Source organism: Diachasma alloeum, unplaced genomic scaffold (genome assembly GCF_001412515.2).
Source record: "Diachasma alloeum isolate Michigan unplaced genomic scaffold, Dall2.0 Dall_scaffold_00315, whole genome shotgun sequence".
NCBI classification, from domain to species: Eukaryota; Metazoa; Arthropoda; class Insecta; order Hymenoptera; family Braconidae; genus Diachasma; species Diachasma alloeum.
Genome location: NW_021680454.1, coordinates 413,062 through 424,111, shown reverse-complemented (window position 1 = coordinate 424,111; position 11,050 = coordinate 413,062).

Sequence of the window (11,050 nt, the reverse complement as noted above, 5' to 3'; positions counted from 1 at the left end):
ACGAATTGACTATTTCAAAAATTAACGGTAATTATAATTTATGAATATGGCTAACCCTGACTGTGACAAAAAATTAAAAAAATTTCAAAGTCGAATGTAATAATTTCCCTATTTAAAAAATCTCGAAAACTCAAATGTTTCCCCTGAAAAATATCTCACGTGTCCACCAGATGGCGCTACCAGGCGGACTCTCGCCTCCGCGCCGCCACTTCACCGCGCATATCATTATCGAAAATTGCGATTCAAAGGGTGTAGCAACTGAGTACACGTTTTCATGCTGGACAACGGGATTATGCATGCCCTCTGTTTCCCGGCATGATCCGGCCAGAACGAAAAAAAAATAATACCATAAACAACGAGGCGAAGTTGTTGATGTTTTCCCCTCTCGTACTGCGGCTAAACGAGAGTTGCAACGAGAGTTTTCAACTTGTTTAGATCGAGAATACTAAATGACGCGGTTTGAATTGATGTTTCAGTGGAATACAGTACGTGAAAAGGGTCTGTAAATCGCCTCGGATGTGAGGGAGTAAGGGGAGACTCGACGTGGGTACATGTGGTGTTTTACGAGTAGTAGGAATTGCGACTGGGGTATATAGGACTCGGCCGGAAACCATTCCTTCACCAGCCACCCTCTCGTACCCTTTCCGGTGCAGCTAGAGGTAAATCTTACCTCGACACGCCAACCGGGGTTACTCTTCTATTCTAACATTTTTCATGAGAATACAAACGCAGGCTGAAATTAGAAACTGTGGGGTGATAACAATTTTTTTTATCGAAGCATTCGTCGGTTTGAGGGAAAGCGAGAAATTCTGGAATTTCAGGATTGTTAATTTTCCGGAAATTGCGGGATCCTGGAATTTCCTGCCAGTTCAGGTGAGATATCCTGGAATTTCAGAATTCTAAATTTTCCTGCAATTGCAGGATCCTGGAATTTTCTGCGATTTCAGGCGCTAGAAATCCTGGAATCTCAGGATTCTTAATTTTCCTGGAATTGTGGAATTGTGGAGTTGTCTGGAATTGTCTTAATTTTCTCGAAATTGCGGGATCCTGGAATTTTCCACGATTCCAGGCGGTATAAATCCTGAAATTTCAGGATCCTTAATTTTCCTGAAATCGCGGAATTCTGGAGTTGTCTGGAATTGTCTTCATTTCCTCGAAATTGCGGGATCTTGAATTTTCCGCGATTCCAGGCGCTATGAATCCTGGAATTTCAGGATTCTGAATTTTCGTGAAATTGCGGAATCCTGGAATTGTCTGGGATTGTCCTAATTTTCCCTCAATTGCGGAATCCTGGAATTTCCTGTGATTTGAGGTGCTATAAATCCTGGAATTTCAGGACTCTTAAGCTCCCACAATTGTGATGTTTTTAAATTTTCTTCAGCTGTGGCGATTGCGAGATTTCCAAATCTCCTTCAAAGACAGGAATTCAAAATTTTCCAAGATTATAGGAATCTCCAATTTCCTGCAATTGCAGGGATTTCCGCTATCTTCCAGATTCCTGAATCCCCTATATACAATTCAAGAATTCCTCAAATTCTTCCAATTGCAAAATTTCTAAACTGCGAAAAAATTTCTGGAAAAATTCACGTGCTAGAAAAATTGTCATACTGGACCAGAAAAATTATTGGGGACAATAATAATTCCCGATCCCTTTTTTCCATCGAAAAATTCTTCCCATTTTTTCCAACATTTAAGATAACATTCCATTGCTCGAAAAATCCTAGGCGAATGCCTCTCGCTCGAAAACGTTTGCAGTAATAACACAGTCCCCCAGAGTCTCCATCACGAAACAAACCAACGAATTAGGGTAGCTGCGAGGGTTCCCCGAACGAAGCACTGGACAGACGGAGTATTTTTCATTTTTTTTTCATTTGCGAAAAATGAAAAGTAAAAAATAAATGTGGATAGAAGAGAGTAAGAATCTCTTTTGATCGTCCACCACCAACTCCTCTCTCTCTCTTCCCCTTGCTGTCTTTTTCGCTCGAAAAGAGAGACCCGGGCCGCCTCTTTCGTGCAATTACGGGGGCCCAACGGCCGTGCACGCCAAACCCTGCATTATCCCCAATTATCCGCGTACGTCCGAGGTTAGGTTTTCGGGCCTCGGGGGCACCGCGTGGCGCGCGAGCTCGCAACACAGGAGATCTTAAAATTGTGTATATATATGGAGAGTCTCGCCACAATATACTCGTGCGCAAAATATCCTTTGGCTTAACGATTCTTTTATTCTTCACTACAACCCCCCCGCCCTCTCCCCCTCCCCTCCCTCTCCCGCAGAAACTAAACGACTTTTTAAGACGAATGCAATATTTTTCTTCGGGGAAAAGGTTTTGGTAACAATTTTTTTTTAATGTTCATAAGGAGAATTCTGAATAAAATTCCTCTATTCAAAAAGATAATGCAATTCTTGATTGAAAATTCATTGTTTATAATTAAAATAGTGAGTAATGCCCAATAATCTTAATGCCCAATTAGATGACCACAACTTATTGAATGGAATTATGAAAAAAAATAGAAAAATTTGACGTCATGAGAATAACGAACATTTTTTCCTTCTTCCCACAATTTTGAGAATTGCGATAAAAAATGAATAAACACACTCATCTCCTGGACTCCCTTTCCTCCCCCCAGAAACTGAACGACTTTTTAAGACGAATGCAATAATTTCTTCGTGGAAACGATTTTGGCAACAAATTTTTTTTCATATGGAATTCTGAATAAAATTTGTCTAGTCAAAAAGATAATGTTATTCATTAAAATTATCTTCATTGATGGAAAAATCACTGTTTATAATCAAAATATTGCAGAAAAATGATGTTAAAGTCATCAATTGTGGAGGAAACAACTTATTGAATGGAATTACGAAAAAATAAATAAGAAAAATTGGGCGTCATGAGAATATTAAAATTGCAATCGCGATGACACTTTTTTCCCTCCGCAAATTCGCTCCTCCTTCCCACAACGTTGAAAATTATAATAAAAAATAAATAAACACGCTCATTCTCTGGACTCCACTTCATTACAGATTTGACCATAAAATTCACAGGCCAAATTTTTCACACTTTCCAGGCGAAAGTATGATCTTCGATCGTACGAGGGAGCTGGGTGGTCCACTGGACAATTTTCTTCCCGTAAAACATCAACGGAAAATTGCCACCACCGAGACACGCTCTCAGAAGTTTCAGATTTTATGAGTGGTGTAATATAAGAAGAGTTGTTGGCAGCGAACACCGCATGCCTCTCCTCTCTTCTTCGCCGAGTCGCCAGCGACGTTTTGCGAGAAAGTATGAAAAATCGTGAAGATTTATGGCGCACTGTGTCAGGGGCAGATTTTTTCGGAATTCTAAATGAGACGGTTTTTTTTTCAAGACAAGTGGATATTCCGTTGAATCATATTATATCTTCGTGGAAAATGCGGTTGATAAATGAATAAAAATATTGGCCCTGAAATTAATTCCCTGAGTGACAAAAAATTGATGCAATTCATAAAAAAAAAAGTTAATGAATGAAGGAAATTCTAGTTTAACACTCGGAAATTTCCCGCAGAGGGACTGGAGTCCCAAAACAGGAACAGATTGTCCGATTAAACAAGAATGCGTCAACAAAAAGTAAACGTACCAGGGGGACGTTACAAATTAGCAGATAATCAATTAGCTGTAACTTCCGGCGGTTGAAGTTGAACAAACAAATGACAGTGAGACCTCTGTCGAGGCTGTGGGGCCTCGTAAAATTTTCGGTAATTAGAGGCCGGCTAGGTATCCACTGGGGGGCGGGTTTTTCTCCAGGGGAAGTCAACGCAGGAGACAGTTGGAGGACGATTCTTCGTGTGAGCTGCAGGCAAAAACTGCTAAAACCAAGTTTCACATGTTCCATTGAAAATCGATCACTTCTACGCTCTAAATTTTGACTTCTTCTCCCACTAAAAATTTTTTTCAATTCATTTCCCCTAGAAAATGAAACCAAAATAAATATTCAACATTTCGTCAATTATTTCAAGTAAAAAAAATTACATTTTTTATTCAAACAGTAATTCGACAAAAAAATACTCGAGAATTGGAATTTTTCTTTGTGTGCGGGCACCAGCTGAAGACATCACACCTTTCCCTCCCCCAACCGCTCCCCCCGGCCCCTCTATAAACCGGAAATGAACCCACGTCCACCCGAAAGCCCTCGGTTGATCCCGCCAGGAGGAAAAATCTCGGAATGAAATGGAATAAATCATCCCAAAGCCTTTGATATCGGCCAGAGATGCCCGCCAGCTGTAGAAATCAAAGGGTCAGCAGCTCAACCCGTCCTAACCCCAATAGAACAAACCCGTGGCGCCAGCGAGCTAGAGCGTCTTCCGAGGGGCAAAGAGGACATGGGGTTTTGTAGAAGCCGGACACATCGCGCGCATCCGGGCTATCATTATCCACATCTGCCGACTGCTGGGGATCCAAGTCCATAATTAGACCCTAGACGACCTGCGTATATGTTCCGTCATCTCCACACATTTCCAAAAAAACCCGGTACACCTTTGTCTCCGGCGTTGCCTCCCCCCAGGGCGCTCGAATTCCATCAAAAAACGTAACCCCAGAGTCACCCGTAGATCAGATTCCCCTCATTTCCATATTTCTTACAATTCCCCTCCGATTCTTTTATTTCTTCAAACACGCGTCGCACACGCGCCGGGTATGAATTATCGTCATGTAACCTGTCATTTAACCGCATGTATTCGATGAAAAAATGTGTAGATATCCGTGTGCAATAATAATCGAGCGAAAGGCCAACGCTGTTTCCTTGACTCAGTCCAATGTGAATGATGAAAAAATGGGGAAAAAGGATAGGTGACGGTTGCCTGGTGCACGTTCACCCGCCGACGGCAGAAAATGCAACTGCATTTTTCTTTCGCGTTTTGCGCTGAAAAACTGGACTGCGGAGCTGGCAGCTCCCGACGATTTTTTCAGATTTATTGAATAACTTGCGAACGGGCGCGAAACTAGTTAAATTTATTTTATTGTTTTCTTTCCAATTTTTCTTTGCGGTTAGATTAAATTCAGTAGCGAAGCGGTAAACCGGGTTAAGTCGATTTTGACTATTGGCCAGTTTTTGACGAATATCTGGGAATCTAAAAGAGATAGAAAATTTTTTGTCATGACCTTATTTGTAGAGTCAACTGAGTGTTATAAAAAAGGTAATGAGCAAAATTTTGCTATCTCTCTTAGATTCCGAGATATTTGTCAAAAAATCGCCAAAAGTCCAAATCGATTTAACCCGGTTTACCGCTTCGCTACTGAATTAAATTTATTGGATTCTATTCCCATTGTAGTATACAAATTGTGGGAACTGTTTTTCTCATTTTCAAATGAAGAGATATTTATGTTAAATAATATCAGTGTAATATAATAATTCCTCTGAATGAAATCAGATCATGAAAATGAAATTTTTCGTTTTCATGATCTGATTTTATTGAGAAGAAATGAGAAAAATTCAGGGAGAGATGATTAGCAAGAAAATAAAAGAAAACAATTTTTTATTTTTCTGAAAAATTAAAAAACTGGTTTTTTTCAAATGACGAAAAAATATTTTTAAAAAAGTTGACTGGCATTTTCTAATGTTAGGGGATAACTTCATAATTCGTCTCCGTTCCACGATTAATTCTGAAAAACTTTCAATAAATGCGATCCTTCGATTGATCCTGGATTATTACTCAATTAAATTCAACAATATTGACTAAAAGGTCTAATATTCAACGTTTTTAATCTATTGTGGATGGCGTCAAGTCCGAAGTAGACAGACAGAATTATAGAAAGCTAAGCAGAGCCGAATGTGGTCCCAAAATGGATGGGTGACCGTGCGAAAAAAACTCAAAAAATACCAGAAAAGGCAAAAATCAACAGAAGGCATCATAATGATTCAATGCCTGAATTCATGTCGATGTAAAAAATGTTTTTAACTAAAATTGAGTATCCAAGTGTTCCCAAAAGAAAGCAATTCCCCAACAATTTACTTAATCAGAAGTTCACCCGAATGACTCTCTTAAAAATTCTCAAATCGACGCATTCCCTAAATAACGAATTAAAAAAAACCACCAGCTCCTTTCTGAAAAAATTATTTAGTCAACCCCGAAAGGCCGTCCTCCCTGTCTCTGCCTTTCGTCACGCGGCCGTCGGTCAGACCAGACCCCCACATTATTTTACGTCTAAACCAAAACAAACCACCCAAAAGCCTCTTGCACTCGAATTTCGGCGCATTAACACCCGCGTTAAATGCTCTGACCTCTCCCTCATTAAGCCCTCATCAGTGCCCAGATAAGATCGATGAATTACCCGAAATTTCGTGAAGGAGAGGGCGAGGAGGAAGAGAACACACGGGAGTCAGTGCGATAACTAGGAGGATCTTATCTGAGTGCTTCCAGTTTCATCATTTTATTCGGTCCCTATCCCCGCGGATAGATTTAAGGAGCCATGGCCTACCTTCGGGGAAGGATCGCGGGCTTTTGTTGAGGGCGCCATATACCCGCCAACCACGCCCATCTACCAACGTTATTTACCATCCTCCTCTCTCGCTGGGGATTTTTATTGCACAAACCCGAGACCTCAAACTACTTGCTCTATACGTATTTCATTTTTTTTTCTCTTCATCCTCTGCATTTTCATTTTTATCTTTTGTCCACAGGTTTTTGAGGGACCCCGACGCCCAACAGCAGACACTAAGCCCGGGAGCGATAGATCCTGACATCAATAACCAGCCTCCACCTCACCGACGGATCGATGTTTAGGTCGTTTTTCTCTTAGACTTTGAAGAAAGATCTCGGGCTGAAGGTAATTTCAACGGTTTTATGGGTTTTGTGAGTTGCGAGAGGGTGAGGCCCTCTAGCGAGAATTTTTTACTGTTGACGTGGTTTATTTTGTGGTTCTCATGACTTCTTATTGAGGGATTGCTTTAAAATAGAGAATATTCTTCTTTATTCTCAATGAAATAATTTTTTTCTTTGACCATTCGATGGATTTTTTTTCAATTCATCAATTGCAGTTTTCATTTTCGTCTGGATTGCGAAGTTTTTTAATGAAAATAAAAGGAAAATGGTGTTTAGAGTCTCTTGTATCAGGCATCGTTTAAATAAATCCTTTGTATTATTGTATTTTTGTATTGTATTTTATGAAATTTAAATCTATGGGGATTGGGGATGGGAACAAAATGTGAAACCCCGAGAGGGTATACATACGGAAAAAAATTTAAAAAAAAGGAAAATGGAATGTCTTCAAAAAATAGACGTCTATTGAAAAAAATATATATGAAATAAAAAAAAACGAGTGAAAAATTACGAATTCCCCCGGCAAAAAAAATTCATCAATTGCAGTTTTCATTTTCGTCTGGATTCCGAGCGCGAAAAAAATTCGTAGAACACTTGCGAAGTTTTTTAATGAAAATAAACAAAATGTGAAACCCCGAGAGGGAAATAAATGAAAAAAAAAAAGGAAAATGGAATGTCTTCAAAAAATAGACGTCTATTGAAAAAAATATATATGAAATAAAAAAAAACGAGTGAAAAATTACGAATTCCCCCGGCAAACAAAATTCATCAATTGCAGTTTTCATTTTCGTCTGGATTCCGAGAGCGAAAAAAATTCGTAGAACACTTGCGAAGTTTTTTAATGAAAATAAACAAAATGTGAAACCCCGAGAGGGAAATAAATGAAAAAAAAAAAAAAAAGGAAAATGGAATGTCTTCAAAAAATAGACGTCTATTGAAAAAAATATAGATGAAATAAAAAAAAACGAGTGAAAAATTACGAATTCCCGCGGCAAAAAAAATTATTCAATTACTGGGAATTTCGTTCGCTTCATTTCTTCGAGAAATTCTATCCATCAATTAAAGTCGAAAGGTCAAAGACTATTTCCAAAATTCCTTCACCGAAAATAAAATACCTCGTGCCCCGGAGACATCCCAAGGGGTTGCGGCGCAACGCCCAGTGCCTCTTTCGGTTTAGCAAAGTACCACAAGGTTCTGACTAAAAAAAAACAACAAAAATGAGAGAACGAACATCATCTCCACGTTAGGTAGCGTATTAATCTTTCGGGACATTGACGCTTATGTGCAGCACACCCGTGAGGCAAGAGTCCGCGGTAAAAATCATGACGAGGAGAGGATGCACAGTAGAGGTATAGGGTGGGCCGTCGAGGAGGCTTCTGATCTTTTCGTATAATACCCAGCAGCTACCAATTAAAACGCATTCTCAGACGACGAGTCGTTTGTCATGAAAATATTCCGATAAATCACAGAAACAACAAATTAAATTGCCCGATAATTTCACTGTTTTTCCGGGTGAGGGGGATTTTTTTTGAATTCGCGAGGGATATTTCAATGTCACAGGGGTTCACCACTTTCTTTCGGGCGCTCGGAGAACGCCTGGGGGTCACCAAAATGGCGGCGTCCAGCCGGTAAAACAACACTAAAATAGTGAAAACGAATATTTCGGGCAATAGATGAGTGAAAAAATACATTTTCGTCGGAGCACTGGTTCAGACAGGTGTAACGCGTGTCGGCAGTAGGCACCAACTGATCTCACATAACAACGGCCGATAAAATTGTTGCGTTTCCACCAAAAATTATCCCTTCGCGTTAGTGTAGTTTGTCTCGTTGTTTTACTTTTTTTTTCTCTCTTTCATTTTAAAGAGTGGTTGGCTTTCATGGATATGTATACAGTTGTCTTGCTCCGACTCATGGGGCCTCGATGGGGGATAAAAAGTACAAAATTGTGGTAATTTAGAGGAGGGCCCCCACTTGGGCTTTGAGTGTGATGGCGAGGCACATCAGGGGGCGCCCGTGGGGAAGAGTTACGGGGGGCGGAGCGTGTGCTTCAACTCTTTATCCATTCTGTTGTATAAAGTCAAATAATTATGTTTGAGATGGATTGAAGGGGACGGGGTTGAGCTTGTTGACAATTGAGGGGTTTTCTTGGGAAAATATTTTTTTTATGATTGTTCTCGTGTTTTTTGGGGATAATGTTTATAATATTCGGCGGAGATTGAGAAAATATCTGATTGGGTGGACTACATAGTTTAGGAGATGGGTAATTAAATGCGGAGGGGGAGGTTATGCCTCCCGCGAACTCGATTTTTCCATTTTATGAGGAAACGTCTTAAGAATGGAATCCGTGGTAAATTAATAAATTCCGAATACGATGAATTTTTTGGAGAATTTTATAGTACATTATTTCGAAGATATTCAGCTCTAAAAAATGGACATTTTGTGATATCATTTGGTATTTGATTCAAACTATTAATCAACAAATAATTTATTATTTGATTCAAACATTTTTTGTTGCCTTGAGAATGAGATATCATTTCTTCAATTTTTTTTATGCTCAGAATTTTCCATCGTTCGTTGGAAATTTCGAAGTCTTGAGACGATGTTGATCATGCACCTAAAAAATTGTGAAACAATTTAATAACCCATTTTCAAGAAGCATAATCAAAATTATCCGAAGACTTCGTAAATAAAAAAAATAAAAACTTCGTAAATATTTTCAAAAAAAGTTTTCAATGAAAAAAATTGACATAAAATAGATTCAGGACTCTGTCCGATTCCGAATATGGCTCACAAGACTCAATTAAATTGTGAGAATGAATTTAAAAAATAATAAATGAAGAAAATAAAATGTGACGAAATCGGTTGATTTTTTAAAATTTAAGTTTTTCATTTTTTTTCACAGTTCTGTGAAACATTTTAATGCTTGATAAATCCAAATCAATAATTCAAAACATGAATTACGTTCATCATGAAGCGAAAATTCAAAAAAAAATCATATCTTTCATACGGCCTGATAAAAACTCCTAAAAAAATCAGGAGATAGTGTTTAACCTCCGCAGCCCTGGAAAAAATCCCGTTCACTTCATAATTTTCACTACTCACCACTAAAATAAAAAAAAATCCATCAAATGTCAAGAATAATTTTCTAACGATTCCGGCGAAATTCTTAAAAAAACCAATACGTCATTCCAACCGATTTTTCGTTCTGTGCCCCCACCCTCCCCCTCCCCCCAAAAAATATGGAGAACAAATCACTCAAGAATTCCCATTTCCCAATAAATCACAAGTTATCGCATCTGATGACCCAGTTCCATATAAAATTGGCACTCTGCCCGTATCGCCTAGGCCTCCGTCATCGTCTCCGTGGCACCGTCGATACCTCCAGGCCCCATTCGTCCTTCGAGGATATCTCGAACGGTAGACGCTAACCCGAGGAGTGAAGGATTTAAAAAAAAAACACTCACGAAAGGGGAAAAAGACGGCATATCGGCATATCCACCCGGGGCACGAATACGAATGAGGTGCGGGGGCTAAAGGTACTTCAGGAGTCGGCGGGGCGGAGGGGGGGCCGCCGATTTTGAGTAACCTGGTGCGCCCTGGGGGCACTCAGCGGGTTTGGCTTGCAGTTTCGCGTCTAGCCACTGCTCCCCTCTCGTCTGTAATTATATGTGGCGTGTAGCACAACCCCCTAGCGTCTGTCTCCTCTCTCTCGCAACAAATCTTCTCGCTTCTTCAGCCCTAGGCTTGTCCCCCTTTCCGCGGACTCCCATTCTCGCCCCCTCAGCGCGATTTGGTCTTCCTTCGGTTATTAAAAAATCTTTTTTCAATTTTTTTTTCCAGTTCTGAGGTTTTGGCATTTAGCGAGGAAAATTCGGCGGCGGCGGAGGAAAATTGAGGAATTCTTGACTTTGACGGTAATAGGGACGAGATACGACAAGATTTCGATTCACTGTTGGAAATTTACTGCGGGAATTTCCGGAAAAGAGGCGGTTTCACCTGAATTTTACGAATTTCAAGGAATTTGTCATTGAAAATTCACAATTCGATAAAATAATCACCAATCAAAATAATAAAATACAGTCGAAGGCTTCCTTCCAACGAATTAATTTGGCAATAACCACTGGGGCAAAACAGGAAGGCCCGAATTTTCCCGATTTTTTTCTGTGAAGAATTTACTTTTTCTTTTGAGTTCTGAGGTTTCGGCATTTATCGAGGGAAATTAGGAGGCGGCGGGGGGAGAGGGAAAAATTGAGGAAT